This window comes from Pelophylax lessonae, assembly GCF_965119305.1.
Source record: "Pelophylax lessonae genome assembly, chromosome: 1".
Lineage (NCBI taxonomy): Eukaryota > Metazoa > Chordata > Amphibia > Anura > Ranidae > Pelophylax > Pelophylax lessonae.
This window is the reverse complement of record NC_138768.1, coordinates 429,126,393-429,145,448: the sequence shown is the minus strand read 5'-3', so window position 1 is coordinate 429,145,448 and position 19,056 is coordinate 429,126,393.

The window sequence follows — 19,056 nt, the reverse complement described above, 5'->3', positions numbered from 1 at the left end:
AGTATCGGCAATGAAAAAACTATATTGGTCGATCCCTAGCCTGCAGCTGCAGGTATCATCCTGGTATAACCATGCACAGTCCAGCGACGTATCGGTAGGTCACTGGTCACCATGTGGCTGCACCACACCAAAAGACCACGTAAAATGCACAGGTGTGAACATGGCCTACGTGTACACAGGTGTTCTATGTTTTTGTCACTGTTTATTTACTTAGTTGTGCTCAGCACAAGGCAAATAGAGCTGAACTAATGTCCCCGGTAGGATTCAGTTAAATCCCACAAGCCCCACCTCAATACAGACCTCCTATTATAGACCACCCCCACAGAACATAAATCCTTCCAAGCCTCTTCTCAGTACAGAACCCCTAATCCCCACAGCACAGACCCTCCCCCCCCTCCTTCTGTACAGGTCCTCTCTCTCCCCATCAGTACAGACCCCTTCACAGTATAGACCTACTCCTTTCCCACCAGTACAGACCCCCTTTCAGTACAGACCTCCTCCCACCCGACAAGTTCAGACCCCCCCCCCCCCCAACGGTACAGACCCCCTCCAGTACAGGCCTCCTCCCTCCCCATCTCCAATTCAGACCCTCCTCTGGTACTGTTAGGAACGCTCCCTGAGCACACATGTGCTGTCATGAGTCTGCCATCTAAAGGGTTAACCCAGTGCAGACTAATTGCAGTAATTGGCAACAGGCTGCCTTATTTAAACACCACAGCAGCACTGTGTCTTTGCTGTCTTGTCTACAGCTCCTGCCGTTGTTCCTGAACCTGTGACCTGTTTCCTGCTGATTTCCTGTTGACCTTTTTGCTCGTCCCTGACTCCACTTGTCTGCCTTCGAACCTTGACCGGCTCACCCTTGGTGGGGCCTGAGGACCGCGACCTGGTATTCACATGCAGTGAAGTCCATCCTCACCATCAGAGGCTCTGGTGAAAACCAGTGGATACTTAGATTCAGCACCTCAGGCTAGCCTGTGTCACTTACCTTGGGGGTTTCCGTCCAAGCTCCGCCCTCTAGCTAACATCAGGGCATTCCTCTGCCATCAGGTTACCACCAGCAACCTAACAGGTACAGAGTACAGACCCCCTCCCTCCTCACCAGTACAGAATGCCCCTCCAGTTCAGAGGAGGTCCCCATCCAGTACAGACCTTCTCCCTTCAGTGCAGTGTCCCCCTCCAGTGCAAACCCCCCCCCCTACCAGTACAGAAAGCACCTGCACTACAGAGTCCTAGTACAGAGTCCTAGCTCTAGTACAGACCCCCCCCCCTCCCCCAAATACAGAGCACCCCACTCCAGTACAGACCTTCTGCATCCAATAGACACCCTTTATTCCTGTTAAGCACACTCACTAATGAAATAGAGATGTAGCAGCAGCAGAAAGACCTTCCCTTGGTTGGAGCTGAGGAGGCGCTTCCCTTAAGTGGATACCCTTTATCCCTCATAAACTTTTTTTTTTTTAATAATATGTTTCTCTGTTAAACTCCTTATTAACCATTAGTTTACTACAATCAGCTCTAATTAACTCCTTATTCTCCTTATTTTCCTTATCCATTCATTATTATTTTCATGCTGATTTTTTTTTTTGTTTCTATTTTATTAACCATAATTAGTTATTAATATTAATATTTAACTTTTGTTTTTTTTTTGTTTGTTAATATTTTATACATTTAACATATATTTAAATGTATAAAATATATATTTAAATTTCACATTTAAAAAAAGTCCAAAATTGAAAAAAAAAACATTTGTAAATAACTTTGCAATGCTTTTTACCAGAATCATTATTTTCATGTAATTTAACCACTTCCCGCCCATCTTATAGCAATATGGTTTAATTATCCTGACTGGGTGTCATATGATGTCCAACAGGATGCGTCTCTAATGCGTGCCCCCACAGACATAGCCCATCCTCCGTTACAAGGAGATCCCAGCTTCTTCTCCTCACACACCGATCGTGGGAGGAGGAGAGCAGGGATCAGTGAGTGAAATCTATTTTGCTGTTACATGTACACATAACTGTGCACCAAATGCCCCCCCCCCCCCCACAATAAAGAGAACCTGTCACAGCCCATCCGGATCTGTCACACAGTCCATCTGCATCTGTCACACAGCCCATCAGGATCTGTCACACAGCCTATCTGGATCTGTCACATAGCACATCTGAATCTGTCACAGAGTCCATCTGGACCTGTCACACAGCCCATCTGGATCTGTCACACAGTCCATCTGGATCTGTCACACAGCACATCTGGATCTGTCACACAGCACATCTGGATCTGTCACACAGCACATCTGGATCTGTCACACAGTCAATATGGATCTGTCACACAGCCTATCTGGATCAGTACCGCCATCAGTGACCTGTCACCCAGGCCATCAGTAGCACCATCAGTGACCTGTCACATAAGCCATCAGTACCGCCATCAGTGACCTGTCACATAGGCCATCAGTACTACCATCTGTGACCTGTCACACAGGCCATCAGTACTACCATCAGTGACCAGTCACACAGGCCATCACACACTACCATTAGTACCACCATCAGTGATCTGTCCAACAGGCCATCAGTACCAGCCGCTATAATCCCCCCTTTCACAGCACAGCCAGGTGTGCAGCCCAACACTACAAATTTTTCACAATTAGATTATTTTTTATTTGTTTTTCCCACAAGATTTGCTGCAGTATATGGTTGACCAAACAAATCTCTTTGCAAAGCAATTGATTGCCTCCAACCCCAATTCGTCCTACACCCGTATGTTCCATTGACGACGTCTCACACTAGACAAATTCAAACTGTTTTTGAGACTTACATTTAATATGGGGCTTACAAAGAAAAATTAATTGCATGCCTAATGGTCCACCAACCCCATCCACCACATGCCGATTTATTCTGCTGTCATGTCCAGGACATGCTATGACATGATTATGCGCTTCCTACATTTTAATGATAACTCGCAGTGCCCTCCCCAAGATCATCCCAACCACGATAAATTGTATAAAATACGCCCCCTAATAAATTCTTTTTCCCAATGATTTGCTGAAGTGTATGTCCCAGACCAAAATATTTATGTAGATGAAAACCTTATCCACTTTACTGGCCGGCTTCACTTCAAACAGTATATTCCCAGTAAGAGAGACAGGTATGGGTTGAAACTAAACAAACTTTGTGGGAGAGCCACTGGATATGTGCACGCCTTCCGCGTCTATGAAGGCAAAGACTCCCAGCTTCAGCCCCCTGAGTGCCAAACGTATATCGGAACCAGTGGGAAAATTGTCTGGGACCTGGCATGCCCCCTGTTCAAAAAAGGATATCATATATACAGTATCTCACAAAATTGAATACACCCCTCACATTTTTGTAAATATTTTATTATATCTTTTAATGTGACAACACTAAAGAAATGACACTTTGCTAAAATGTAGTGAGTGTGCAGCTTGTATAACAGTGTAAATTAGCTGTCGCCTCAAAATAACTCAACACACACCCATTAATGTCTAAAACACTGGCAACAAAAGTGAGTACACACCTAAGTGGAAATGTCCAAATTGGGCCCAATTAGCCATTTTCCCTCCCTGGTGTCATGTGACTCGTTAGTGTTACAAGGTCTCAGGTGCGAATGGGGAGCAGGTGTGTTAAATTTGGGGTTATCACTCTCACTCTCTCGTACTGGTCACTGGAAGTTCAACATGGCACCTCATGGAAAAAAACTCTCTGAAGACCTGGAAAAAAGAATTGTTGCTCTACATAAAGATGGCCTAGGCTATAAGAAGATTGCCTAGACCCTGAAACTGAGCTGTAGCACGGTGGCCAAGACCATACAGAGGTTTACCGGGACATTTTCCACTCAGAACAGGTCTCACCATGGTTGACCACAGAAGTTGAGTGCACGTGCTCTGCGTCATATCCAGAGGTTGTCTTTGGGAGATAGATGTATGAGTGCTGCCAGCAGAGGATGAAGGGGTGGGGGGTCAGCCTGTCAGTGCTCAGACCATACGCCGCACACTGCATCAAATTGGTCTGCATGGCTGTCGTCCCAGAAGGAAGCCTCTTCTAAAAATGATGCCCAAGAAAGCCTGCAAACAGTTTGCTGAAGACAAGCAGACTAAGGACATGGATTACTGGAACCATGTCCTGTGTTCTGATGAGATCAAGATAAACGTATTTGGTCCAGATGGTGTCAAGCAAGTGTGGTGGCAACCAGGTGAGAAGTACAAAGACAAGTGTGTCTTGCCTACAGTCAAGCATGGTGGTGGGAGTGTCATGGTCTCGGGCTGCGTGAGTGCTGCTGGCACTGGGGAGTTACAGTTTATTGAGGGAATCATGGCTGCCAACATGCACTGTGACATACTGAAGCAGAGCATGATCCCCTCCCTTCAGAGACTGAGCCACAGGGCAGTATTCCAACATGATAACGACCCCAACCACACCTCCAAAATGAACACTGCCTTGCTAAAGAAGCTGAGGCTAAAGGAGATGGACTTGCCAAGCATTACTCCAGACCTAAACCCTATTGAGCATCTGTGGGGCATCCTCAAATGGAAGGTGGAGGAGCACAAGGTCTCTAACATCCACCAGCATCGTGATGTCGTCATGGAGGAGTGGAAAAGGATTCCAGTAGCAACACTGGGGTTGGTTGGTGCCTCAGACCAAGAGGGGGGTTTTGGGACTTTATGGGCAAGTAACTTTGTATACAAGGATGTAGATAAATAAAATGCATTTATTTGAAAAAATGTAATATTAAATAAAGTATCACATATATATAAATATGCATTCATAAGTGTTGGGTTATAGACCCAAGGTGAGTAAGTGAGTAAAGATTTTGAAAGGATTTGGTGACATTAGTGGTATGGTGACTTTTATTTGGGATCTTTATCTCTGTTCATCCATGCTAAGTTGAGTTTGGAGAGTGGTCAAAGAGTTTCCCACTTGTTATCCTACGCGTTTCGGCTATATTATAGCCTTTGTCAAGGATTATATATCACCATATCTGAAAGGTATTAAGATATAAGTTCAATATCATGCAGACCATTGGTATTTAAGCCATGGTGTAAAGTAATTTTGTACATACATACATACATTTGTTTTATTTGCCTGTTCCATGTATATTTCTTTTGTCCCTTGTTCGCAGCGAGAACCTTTTGGTGTGCTGTCCTGGAATGGTACATAGTTACTGTGGTTATGTGTATCTTTTTAATGATTCCATATACAAATAAAAAGAGGGATATTTTAGGACTCACAGACCCCAGAAAAACAGGAACCACTTCCCCACAGAGAGCCGGAACAAGAGCATGGATGGACAGTCAGCACAACCAGCACACACAGCAGCTGAGCGGCAGTAACTCCTCCATCCCATTGGTCCCTAGGGACACACACAGCCCACAGCAGCAGTAGATAACAGCCGATCAGAGCTCACAGGATAAAGGTACCAAGTACTTACCCTATTTAAGGGTTGACTTACTATCCCTTCAGGATCCCTGTATTTTTCCTTCTCCCTTACTCTTTGTTCTATCTGGATATCCAGACCATCCCGCTTCACCTGATCTACTAGCAACTACTACCTGTGCTCGCTCTCCCCCTCCCCCTCTACCCCCTTGATCAACCTTTGGCTCATATCTTTCTGACTAATCCTGGCCAGGATATCCTCCTTGCACTGTCCAATTTTGGTTTCCCATCCCTCCTTGCGTACTTACCATTATTATTATTATTTTTTTTAGGAGGAACCTGTGTACCCCAGCCAGAATTTTGGCATACACAGCCCGTGCATGCAGGGTTGATACTGCCATTGTTTTCCCCTTGATCTCCCCAAATACCAATTGATAACCAGCTCTCATACTCATGGCAAATTGGCCAGCGGGATCTTACTGACAGTGCCATCCCCCATCGGACGTCCGTATTTTTATTGCATTTATGTTCACCATTGCATTATATTGTTTGCCACACCTACTGGGTTACTTTAATCATTATCATTTTTATTGTGTTCATCACATCACATGGGTTACTGTATTACTCATTGTAAGCACCACATGCCTTTGCACTGCCCTGTCTGAACCACAACTGTAACCTGTATTGATCAATCTTCAATCAGAATAAAATACACTTTATTTTGTTCATCATCGCCCTGTGGTTTCATTCTGTCCATCCCTCAAAGGCTCTCTTTCTTGTCTATTGGTCTGTCCCAGTACACTTTGTATACAAAGGGGGGAATCAGCATTTCTGAAAAATGAGAAAGTGTTGGCCGTGAAGTGGAGGGACAAGAAAGATATTTATGTCATGTCCACCAACTACAAAGACACCTTGGTGGAGACTCACAGAAGACATGGCCCCATTGTAAAGCCTGAATGTGTCCACGATTATAATCAGTTCATGGGGGAGATGGATTTAAACGACCAGATGCTACAACCATATTTATCAACCCAAAAGTCCCGTTACTGGTATAAAAAAATTGCAGTTCATCTCTTTCAAATGGCCATGTTTAATTAGTATATCTGCTATCAAAAGTCAGCAGAAAGCCAATCTATCATCTACCTCAAATATATTGAAGATATCGTCACTGCTCTGATTTACCAACAAGGACTGGCCCCAGGAAGCATTCACTCTGATAGTGTGAGTCGACTTCATGAGCAACATTTTCCCTATACACATTCCCCCCACAAAATCAGGAAAAAGAAATGTCGTGTGTGCAGCAGAGGAGGAGTTAGACATGACACTAGTTATCATTGTCCCCAATCTCCCTCCCAACCTGGCCTATGCATCGGGGGAATGCTTCAGAATTTATCACACATCCATAAGATATTCTTTCCCCCTTACTTTTAACAGACTGCCATTTCCCTGTTTTCTACCCATTTCTACCACGTTTCTACCTTCCATGTTAACTGACCCTGACACTTTACCGACAATGCATTTGCCTGCCATTTTAAAACATGTTTCTGACTTCCACTTACACCAACCTCAGCCTGTTTATTGACTATGCCTTTGCCTGCCATTTTAAACCAAGTTTCTTAATTCCAGTGCACCAACCTCGGCCTGTTAATCGACCATGCTTTTTGCCTGCCACTTGGACTGATCTTTTGCCCTTCTACTTTAGTACACAGAGGTCTCACATATATGAGGAGCTTCAGAATAGTGTTCTGATTAGAGAAAACCAGTTTTTTCGTTTTCTGTGTTCCCAGAACAGGGTCTGGAGTCTGGAGGCTTCAAAGAGGTTTGGGTGGGAAAAGCTTCTACCCCCTGTCCCCATTCTTTCCTGACAGAGGACCTAAGCTTGTTGGTCCTGTCTGCTGCCTGGACCAATACTTTGGCTGTGCTGACCATATTGCTGCCTGTAATGACCCAGGACTTTATGAACCACATCTCTGCCTGCTACCTGGACCAATGCTTTGGCTGTGCTGACAGTATCTCTGCCTGCTGCTCTGTACTAACTATGGACAGTATTCCTGCCTGCTGCCTGGACGATTACTTTTGCTGTCGCTGACCACATCCCTGCCTGCTACCTGGATGCTCTTCTCTGTGGACCACTGCACTACTAAAACTACAGGTAATCTTTTGTTTACCCTTTGCTCAGCAGAATGTATTTTGGGGTGTAATTGGTATGTACATACTATGTGTTAGAAATATGAAGGGCCTTCAAAAATGCAATAGGTTGTCAGGAAATTAAATGTATAATTTATGCTCCTAGAACATCTGAAGGTGACTACTTGGATGTTGGGCCTCTGTATATGGCCAGGCTGTGTAAAAGTTTCACACATGTGGTATCGCCATACTCAGGAGGATTAGAAGAATGTACTTTGGGGTGTAAATATTACTATGTACATGCTATGTGCTAGAAATTTCATATAAATTGACAACTTTGTGTAAAAAAAATTACATTTTCATTTTCTTTCCACCTTTTCCAAAAACTTTTGGAAAAAATTGACATTTTCAAAAGACTCATAATGCCTCATAGAATATACATTGGGGGTGTTTCCAAAATGGGGTCATTTTGTCAGCATTTACACTGTCCTGGTGCTCTAGGGCCTTCAAAAGTTTGATAGGTCGTCCTGAAATTAGATTAGCAATTTTTGCTCCTATAATGTCTAGACATGCTACCTGAATGTTGGGCCTCTGTATGTGGCCAGGCTGTGTAAAAGTCTCACACATGTGGTATCGCTATACTCAGGAGGAGTAGCAGAATGTATTTTGGGGTGTAATTGCAAGTATGCATATGCTGTGTGTGAAAAATAACTTGTTAGGATGACAATTTTGTGTAAAAAAAAAAAAAATATATATATATATATATATATATATATATATATATATATATGTTTCTTCATTTTTCCAAGAACTGTGGTAAAAAAAAAATTAGAACTTCAAAAAACCAAAAAACTCAACCTGCCGCTTACAAAATACCTTGGATTGTCTTCTTTCCAAAAATGTGTCATTTGTGGGTTATTTGTACTGTCCTGACATTTCAGAGCCTCAAGGAATGAGATAGGCAGTCAGTACATCAGATGTGATCAATTTGCAATGATTGGCACCATAGCTTGTAGACTCTATAACTTTCACACAGACTAAACAATATACATTAACTTGGGCTATTTTTACCAAAGCTTTGTAGTAGTATACATGTTGGCCCAAATGTATGAGGAAAAATTACTTATTGGCAAAACTTTATCATATAAGCTTAAAAAAAAAAAGTGTTTTTTTTTTTAAAAGTTTTGCTCTTTTTTTGCTTATATATGTAGCAATATTTCCAGGCATTGGGCCTGATGTGGGTCTGCCATGGTCACTGGTAACACCAACAGCACATTTAAGCTGATTGCCCAAGTGTGAGATCTGAGACAATGAACAGTCCGGCATCTTTGGTTTGTTTTGTAAACAAAGCAGGCGGCTCTCCTGTCAGACAGGTAGAGAGGGATCCTGTGTCTCAGATAAGCTGAAACTCCGATCTCTCTTTGCCTGTCACAAAGCCCTCCCCCCCCCCCTCACAGTTAGCAAGCACAAGTAGGCATACAATTAACCCCTTGATCACCCCCAGTATTAACCTCTTCCCTGCCAGTGTCATTTATACAGTAACAGTGCATATTATCTAGCACTGAATAGTTTATTAATGTCCCTGGTCCCCAAAAAGTGTCAAAAATGTCAGTTAGGGGTTTGATCTGTCCGCCGCAATGTTGCAGTCCCGCTAAAAATTGCTGATTGCCACCATTGCGAATAAAAAAACGAATAAATTAAAAGTACTTAAATCTAACCCGTAGTTTGTAAACGCTATAATTTTTGCGCAAACCAATTAAAATATGCTTTTTTGGGTTTTTTTGTACCAAAAATATGTAGCAGAACACAAATTGGCCAAAACTGAAAAAAAAAAATATTTTTTTAAATTAATTTTTTATTGGGAATGTTTTATATCAGAAAGTCAAAAATATGGTGTTTTTTTTTTTTAATTGTCGCTCTTGTTTTGTTTATAGCGCACAATCTAAAAACCGCAGAGGTGATCAAATACCACCAAAAGAAAGCTCTATTTCTTTCTAAAAAGGATATCAATAGTATTTGGGTACAGTGTTGCACGACCGCGCGATTGTCAGTTAAATCAACGTAGTGCCTTATCACAAAAAATGGCCTGGTCATTAAAGCGGAGTTCCGGCCACATACACTTTTTTGAGCTAAAAATACCCCCCTAATCCTAAGCTACCCTCAATTACCCTAACTAAATACTTACCTTTAAAATTTATTGCAGAGCGCGGCCATCTCCGGTGTGGGCATCTGAAGCCGTGGTGTCCCCGGCTGTGTTCCTCTTCCTGGTTCTGGACTACCCAGAATGACGATCGCAAACTCGAGCATGCGATGTAGATTGCGATGGGCACTCAGAGTAGCGGCCGGCCGTTCCCACTGCATCCTGGGATTGATAACGCTCATCTCCCAGGACGCAATGCAAAGGAGGAAGTGACGTGGGGGGCCATGCCTGCACAAGATCGAAGAGGAAGGAAGGTACGTTTATTTTCATTAAAAACAAGGTAAGTGAAACAAAAGATAAATATTAATTATCCAATTCTTTTTCAGGTTTTTGCACTCTAATTGTTGCTGCAAAGTTTATTTTTAGGCTGGAACTCCGCTTTAAGTGGGTAAAACCTTCCGGGGGCTGAAGTGGTTAAAGCGGATCTTCACTGCATATGAGCACCACCATTAACCAAAAACACTTTTTACTTCATTTTCAATATTCAAAGCAAACTCCCCCATCCATCCATGTTTCCATGCTTTGTGTTCTATGTCTATAACTGCCATTACTGGAACAGCACTTCATATATTAGTTTGAACAACCTTTTTTTTTTTTTTTTTTTTTTTTTAAACACAGGTTCCACATAGGCATGTACGTTTTTTTATTGCTACCTATGAAACATTATTGTGAAATTTATTTTCTTCAGTGGTAACTACCAGACAAAATTACAAAATGAGGTATGGTTGCAACATACATATCACATTGGATGGCTGGTATGCAGACATGTCAGTCCTGCGGCTCCACAGTAAATAGAGGATGTTGTTAGGGCATTCATTATAGTATTCGTCAGTGACATGCAGAAGTGAAAGACTGACATTATGATAAATGTTATGCTATGTAACTCATACGTTATGCTATGTATTGCATATGAAGCAGTACTCATAGACGAAGTCTAGTCTGCCAATTCTTTCTGTAAGAGTGACACCTGCTGCACAGTGACATTCTTCAGCAATGACCTCTACTGCAACAATCTATAGCAAACAGTATAGCGAACTAGCCCGCCCGGCTCTAATTGATTTACAGTACAAAACTCACAAAAATGTTTGTTTTACATTTAGTAAGCTTTCACCCATTCAAACATGATTAACCACTTCAGCTCTGGAAGGATTTACCCCCTTCGTAACCAGGCCATTTTTTTGCAATTCCGCACTTCGTTGATTTAACGGACAATTGCGCAGTTGTGCAACGCTGTACCCAAATACAATTGATGTCCTTTTTTCCCACAAATAGATGGTATTTGATCACCTCTGCAGTTTTTAGATTTTGCGCTATAAACAAAAAAAGAGTGACAATTTTGAAAAAAAAAAAAACACAATATTTTTTACTTTCTGCTATAAAACATTCCCAATAAAAAAAAAATTAAAAAATCTATTTTTTTTATCAGTTTAGGCCAGTTTGTATTCTGCTACATATTTTTGGTAAAAAAAAATCCCAAAAAGCGTATATTAATTGGTGTGCGCAAAACTTATAGCATTTACAAACTACGGGATAGATTTATGGTCTTTTTATTTATTTATTTATTTTTTTTTTATTAGTAATGGCGGCGAGCAGCAATTTATGGAATAAAGCAAACACCACAGCGCAAACCAGTGAATTAATCATACTAAGTGTCCACTCTATATATAACACTTGTACTCATTAATGAAAAAAACTCATGTGCATAGTATTTCTATTAGATCAGTGATTTTTATCGGGTATGCGACATTGCGGCGGACAGATCAGACCCCTAACTGACATTTTTTACATTTTACGGGGACCAGTGACATTAATACAGTAATCAGTGGTAAATAATATGCACTGTTACTGTATAAATGACACTGGCAGGGAAGGGGTTAACACTGGGGGTGATCAAGGGGTTAAATGTGATCCCTTTTGTGCTTGCTGACTGTGTGGGGGGATGGGTTGGACAGTGGTTGGAGATCGGTGATTCAGCTTAGCTTAGCTGAATCCCACAACCTTTCCCTGCCTCTCTGACAGAAGAACCGCCTGCTTCGTTTACACAGGCAGGCGGCTCTTCTGTCATTCTAGCCGAAGATCGAAAGAGGCCGGGGCGATCGAACCCGCTCCTTCCGCGGTCTTGTGCATAATCACACTGAAACTGCGTGCACATAATCACGTAGATCTTATGCGCAGCCAAGCCGCCCTGCCGTAGTAAATCTGCGTGGGGCAGTCGGCAAGTAGTTTATGTGCTCCTGTAAATGTGTTCTCAATTCGCAAAAAAAAAGGAAATAAATCAAAACTTTTTATTTTTAGTTTTCGATAACCTGGAAAGCCTCTTTTATGGTTTAATTATTATCTGTGTGCTTTCCTTCACTTCCTGAGGGGATTTACCGCAACAGGAAGAAAACTAGGTCTAACTTACAAAATCTGTGAATATTATAATTGTGACCCTGAATTTTGTGTTTAAATTTTAATCCAAAATTAAAATTTGTGTAAAATGTCCATGATCCACTTCAGCCCCCGGAAGGTTTAAACCCACTAATGACCAGGTCATTTTTTTGCGATAAGGCACTGCGTTAATTTAACTGACAATTGCGCGGTTGTGAGACGCTGTACCCAAATACAATTGCTGTCCTTTTTTTCCCCACAAATAGAGCTTTCTTTTGCTGATATTTCATCAAATCTGCGGTTTTTATTTTTTGCGCTATAAACAAAAAAAGAGCGACAATTTTGAAAAAAAAAAAAAAACAACAACAATATTTTTCTTTCTGCTATAAAAGACATTCAATAAGAAATGTAAAAAAAAAAAACAAATTTCTTCATCAATTTAGGCCAATATGTATGCTGTTACATGTTTTTGGTAAACAAAAATCCCAATAAGTGTATATTATTATTATTATACAGGATTTATATAGCGCCAACAGTTTGCGCAGCGCTTAGTATATTCATTGGTTTGCGCAAAAGTTATTGCGTCTACAAACTATGGGATATTTTTATGGCATTTTTTAAAATTTTTTTTTTTTTACTAATAATGGCGGCGATCAGCGATTTTTAGTGGGACTGCGACATTGCGGCGGACAAATCGGACACCTAACTGAAACTTTTTTGGGAACCAGGGACATTATTACAGTGATCAGTGCTAACAAATATGCACTATTGCTGTACTAATTACACTGGCAAGGAAGGGGTTAACATCAGGGACGATCAAAGAGTTAAATGTGTCCCTAGGGGGTGCTTGCTAACAGTGTGGGGGATGGTCTTGACTGGGGGAAGACAGAGATCCGTGTTCCTGTTTAGAAGAAACACAAGATCTCCATCTTCTCTCCTGACAGAACGGCGATCTACCTTGTTTACATAGGCAGACCGCCATTCTGCCTCTCTCGGGAAAGATCGGTAGGTCCCAGCATCCCACTGTTTGGCTCCTGCTGTGTCCAATCACAGCGGGAGCTTGTCGCCAGTGGCGCGTGCCCCAGACCAGGAAGAAGAAGCGACGTACAGGTACGTCGCTTCGCACAGCCGGGTTGCCCTGCCGCAGTAAATGTGCGGTGGGCGCTCTGGAAGCGGTTAAATGCAGATTATAAAAAACACATGAGGGTTATTGGCGTGGCTCTGGACCAATGTCTGCAACAACCCATCAACCAGGCCAAATGAGTGGCAGCCCTGCTGGATGGGAACACCAAATTCATAAGTTGCAAGAGATGGCAATTGACCATACTCCCAAACCCAAACAAGACGGTGACTGAAACTGTACTTTATTAGAAAGAGAGGGATAGCCTTGTTCACACCATGGTGCAGAGACCTCAATTTTTCTGCACATGTTCTGCAAGGGCCCAAAGAAACCAATAATTCTCTATGTGCCCTGTTCACACCACAATGTGCAGATTATTTTAGTGCAGAAATCTGCAACGTGTATGCAGTTTTCTGCATGGAAAAAACTGACATGAAATCAACATTGGTGTGAACAGGGCAAATAACTAACGTGCATGAAAACTGATGTCAACGTGCATAAAAACTCACTAAAACTGATGTAAAACAGATATAAACTTGTGTCTCTGCAAGTGAAATCTGTGCGGTTTTCCCATCAGTTTTCATGCACTTCCGGTGTGAACGAGCCCTTACACTGCAGATGGTGATTCACAGAGAATCAAACATCTTATTTATATTTATTTCCCTCAATCCCAGGATTATTTCTATTTTTAAATTTTTACTTTTTACTCATTTATCACTCTTTTTTCATCTGTCTAATCAATACCTCTGGTCTATGACCTTGACCTGCATGTCCCTGAAAAACTGGTGGGATGAAGGAATGTTAAAGCTTGAGTTCGCTCATACTGGTCATTGCCTGCCTTTCAAGCAATAAAACCCTGACCTTCTAACCTCTACCCTCAATACATTTTTAAAAAAGTATAGGTTGGCGTTGAGCCGCCCTACAGTAATGTTAAGCTTCTGGATCTGATGCTTGATGCTGCATGGCAGTGGTGTCGTTTTGGGGGTGCGAGGGGTGCGGACCCATCCCGGGTGACACCTGCCAGCGGGGTGACACCAAGGCTAGTGAGCCAGCCCATAACACAGATAGCTGCCACTGCTGTTTATTAAGTGGGTCGAGCCTAAACACACTGTGCACACAGTACTGACAGCTGTAGCGGCTTGCCGAGTGCGCTCCTGCACTAGGCTGGAAGGTATACATACATTTCTCAGTCAGGCGGAGTAATCTCCGCCCGACCGATGATTTCTAGTCCTGGCCTCTGAGGAGAGAGAAGGAGAGAGTGACATCCACATCCTAAATAAAAGTAAGTATAGGAGAAAGAATGACAAAAGCAGAAGTTAAATTGACTGGCTCCAATATGTGGGTGGCTTAGTTAGAACATGTTGGGCATAGTGTGGCCCGAGTCTAAGTTAAAAGTAGACCCACTGCACGCTACAGCAACTTCATGCTTCTTGGCTTACACTATCAGCCCTGCTTCTATTGTGCCTTAGGCTCCCTCTTTCTAAGCTGGTGCTTAATAGGGGACCCCCTCAGATCCTCCTGGACTTGTGCCTTTGCCTGAATAAGATGCCCCCCCCCCCAACCCTTTTCTTGCGTTCCCCCTCTCTTCCTGCATTCCCTCGTTCTTCTGGCTCTTTCCTTGTGTTCTCCTCCTTCTCCTTTCACTCTCCTTTCTTTTGTTTCGCTCTCCTTCTCTTGTGCATGCTCGCCTTGTACTCTCCTCCCTCTTTTTGTGCTCTCCTCTCTCACTCCCTCTCTGCTCTCTTGCGCTCTTGTGCTCAAACCTCTCCCTCTCTGCTCTCTTGTGATCTCACTCTCAAACCTCTTCCTCTCTGCTCTCTTGTGATCTCACTCTCAAACCTCTTCCTCTCTGCTCTCTTGTGATCTCACTCTCAAACCTCTCCCTCTCTGCTCTCTTGTGATCTCACTCTCAAACCTCTCCCTCTCTGCTCTCTTGTGATCTCACTCTCAAACCTCTCCCTCTCTGCTCTCTTGTGATCTCACTCTCAAACTTCTCCCTCTCTGCTCTCTTGTGATCTCACTCTCAAACCTCTCCCTCTCTGCTCTCTTGTGATCTCACTCTCAAACTTCTCCCTCTCTGCTCTCTTGTGATCTCACTCTCAAACCTCTCCCTCTCTGCTTTCTTGTGATCTCACTCTCAAACCCCTCCCTCTCTGCTCTCTTGTGATCTCTCTCTCAAACCTCTCCCTCTCTGCTCTCTTGTGATCTCACTCTCAAACCTCTCCCTCTCTGCTTTCTTGTGATCTCACTCTCAAACCTCTCCCTCTCTGCTCTCTTGTGATCTCACTCTCAAACCTCTCCCTCTCTGCTCTCTTGTGATCTCACTCTCAAACTTCTCCCTCTCTGCTCTCTTGTGATCTCACTCTCAAACCTCTCCCTCTCTGCTTTCTTGTGATCTCACTCTCAAACCCCTCCCTCTCTGCTCTCTTGTGATCTCACTCTCAAACCTCTCCCTCTCTGCTTTCTTGTGATCTCACTCTCAAACCTCTCCCTCTCTGCTCTCTTGTGATCTCACTCTCAAACCTCTCCCTCTCTGCTCTCTTGTGATCTCACTCTCAAACTTCTCCCTCTCTGCTCTCTTGTGATCTCACTCTCAAACCTCTCCCTCTCTGCTCTCTTGTGATCTCACTCTCAAACTTCTCCCTCTCTGCTCTCTTGTGATCTCACTCTCAAACCTCTCCCTCTCTGCTTTCTTGTGATCTCACTCTCAAACCCCTCCCTCTCTGCTCTCTTGTGATCTCACTCTCAAACCTCTCCCCCTCTGCTCTCTTGTGATCTCACTCTCAAACCTCTCCCTCTCTGCTTTCTTGTGATCTCACTCTCAAACCCCTCCCTCTCTGCTCTCTTGTGATCTCACTCTCAAACCTCTCCCTCTCTGCTCTCTTGTGATCTCACTCTCAAACTTCTCCCTCTCTGCTCTCTTGTGATCTCACTCTCAAACCTCTCCCTCTCTGCTTTCTTGTGATCTCACTCTCAAACCCCTCCCTCTCTGCTCTCTTGTGATCTCACTCTCAAACCTCTCCCTCTCTGCTTTCTTGTGATCTCACTCTCAAACTTCTCCCTCTCTGCTCTCGCACACTCTCTTTTCTTTTTGAGCTCCCGCTCTATTCTTGCGTTTTCCTCTTTTTATCTTCCTGTGCTCTCCTCAAATGATTTTCATGTGCTCCCCTCTCTCTTGCTCTCTCTGTCTTCTCCTTCTCTGTTCCGTCTCACTCTCCTCTCTCTGTTCTCAAGCTCTATGATCTTTTGCTCCCTTCTCTCTATCTCAGTCACTCTGCCCCCCCCCCCCCTTGCTCTCTCCTTTCTTTCTTCTCACATTCTCCTCTCTTTCTCTCCTTATGTTCTGTCTCTCATCTTGTTTTTTTCTCTCTTTCTTCTCACACACTCACTCTCTTTTCATGCTCTCTCTCCTTTTTCTCCCTCTCTCTTCTCAAGCTCTCCTCTCACTCATCTTGCCCTCGCCTTTCTCTCATCTTGTCCTCTCCCCTTCCTCTCTGCTGTCTCTCATGCTCTTCTCTTTTTTCTTCTCATTCTCTCCTCTCCCTCTCCCAATCCCTTCCCTCCTTCTGCTCTTTCTTGCTTTATCTCCCTCTTCCTCTCCTCACCCCCACACGGACTGCTACAATATATACGTTGTGTTGTATGTTACTTACTTCTGCACTCTATACATGTTATACATTACCTAGTTTTGACCAAAGTGTTAATTGTCTCAACAGTTGTTGGTTTTATTGAAGTTCTTCTTTCAGGTAGGCTCACACTGGCAAAGTGATATCTTTTTGGGCCCAGAACATAAAATTTAATTGAAGATTTTTTTTCTTTTAAATGATCCATTGTCCTGAGGTTCATGTGTGTCTGTAAAACTTGTGGCATAGGAATGCAGTGTTTACAGCAGGCATGTCCAACCTGCGGCCCAGGGGCCACATGCGGCCCGGAACCACAGGCAATGCGGCCCACTGCCCCCTGACAATTTTTTATTTTTTTCTGCTGGGGAGGAAGGAAGTCAAGTTGGGGCACGGCCACAGAGGTTTCCAACTAACTGCAGGCAGAGGCTGCCTCGGAGGGGATCATCCACTAGTTGTGTTAAATTAGTGCCGGGGGGGCGCGGGAGCGCGGGAAGGGCGCAGCAGCGTTTTATTACTTATATACCTTAACTATAGTATATATTTTATATGCGGCCCGAGAAAATTTCTCTACACTTAATGTGGCCCAGAGAAGCCAAAAGGTTGGACACCCATGGTTTACAGCAACTAGGCTCGGTTTATGTTTATTCATCCTAGTGTAAGCCACTCCCACTATTAGGTGCAACCTGACCATGACCACTGTTTGCCCATGTAAAATGTGCCTCACAGGTCTTGCTTTTCGGCTCTATCCCAGGATTCCCCAGATCTTTCATAATCCTACTGATTCTCAGATTTGTCACGCTGTTTTGCCTTTTCTATTGTAAAGTCAGACAGATTACTTGTTATGGACATTGTTAAAAGTATAATTTAAGGCAAAACTTTACTTTTAGTTTTGAATGGATGGAGAGAAATTAGAACCCCTTTCACGTTTTAGTGTGCGCCCTTGTAGGAAGATTCTCTCTATTTGTCATATTTGTTGTTATCATTGAAAGTAAAAGAAAATCCCAAATTTTGGGACATGCCCAGAACAGTAAGAGTCGGTTCACACTATGGCGACACGAACTTGAACAAGTCGCCGTGCACCGTGACTTGCACTGACTTCACATAATGGAAGTCAATGCAAGTCACTCCGACTTTGGCCAAAAGTAGTGCAGGAACCTTTTTCTAAGTCGGAGCGACTTGAGCCGCTCCTATTAGAACGGTTCCCATTGCTCAGAATAGAGCGCGACCTGTCAGGCGACCAAGTCGCCTGACAAGTCGGAGTAGTGTGAACCGACACTAAAAGAAGGCTTGTAAACAAGGCTGACCGCTGTTCTGCCAGAGAGGAAAATGGATATCTTGTGTTTCTGCTAAGGGCCCTTTCACACGGGCGCTCCGTATGTCCGCAAATCATCCTATTTTTTGCAGATGATTTACGGACATAATGTAAGTCAATGGCATTGCGGATGTCAGTGGATGACCATCCGCTGACATCCGATTTTCTTCCTTTCAGTTCTGTTCCGTTTTTTGGAACGGAACAGAACCCTATTTTTCCTCAGTTCAAAAAACGGAAAGGAAGCAAAATCGGATGTCAGCGGTGTCACCCACTGACATCCGCAATGCCCATAGACTTACATTATGTCTGTATATCATCCGCAAACGGATGGGATGATATGCGGACATACGGAGCGGATGACACAAGTGTCATCCGCTCCGTGAAAAAAAAAAAAAAAGTGCCGGAGCGGATCGCAATGCGGTCCGCTCCGTGTGAAAGAGCCCTTAGCAGGAACGCCGATCTCTGTTTTCCTTTAGTCAAAACACTCCCCCTTCAGATAGAAAGCACTCATAGGGAACACATTTAACCCTGTGATTGCCCCTGGTGTTCACCCCTTCCCTGCCAATGTCATTTATACAGTGACATTGCATTTTTTTTTAAGCACTGATCACTGTATTGGTGTCTCTGGTCCCCGCCAAGTGTCACGGGTTAGTGTCCGATTTGTCCGCCGCAATGTCACAGTCCCACAAAAATCACTGATCGCCGCCTTTACTAGTAAAAAAAATATTTTAAAAAGTCCATAATTATATCCCATAGTTTGTAGACGTTAAAACTTTTGCACAAATCAATCAATATGCACCTATTGGGATTTTTTTTACCAAAAATGTGTAGCAGAATAAAATTGGCCTAAATTGATGAAGAAATTTGATTTTTTACATTTTTTTCATTGGGTATGTTTTATAACAGAAAGTAAAAAATAT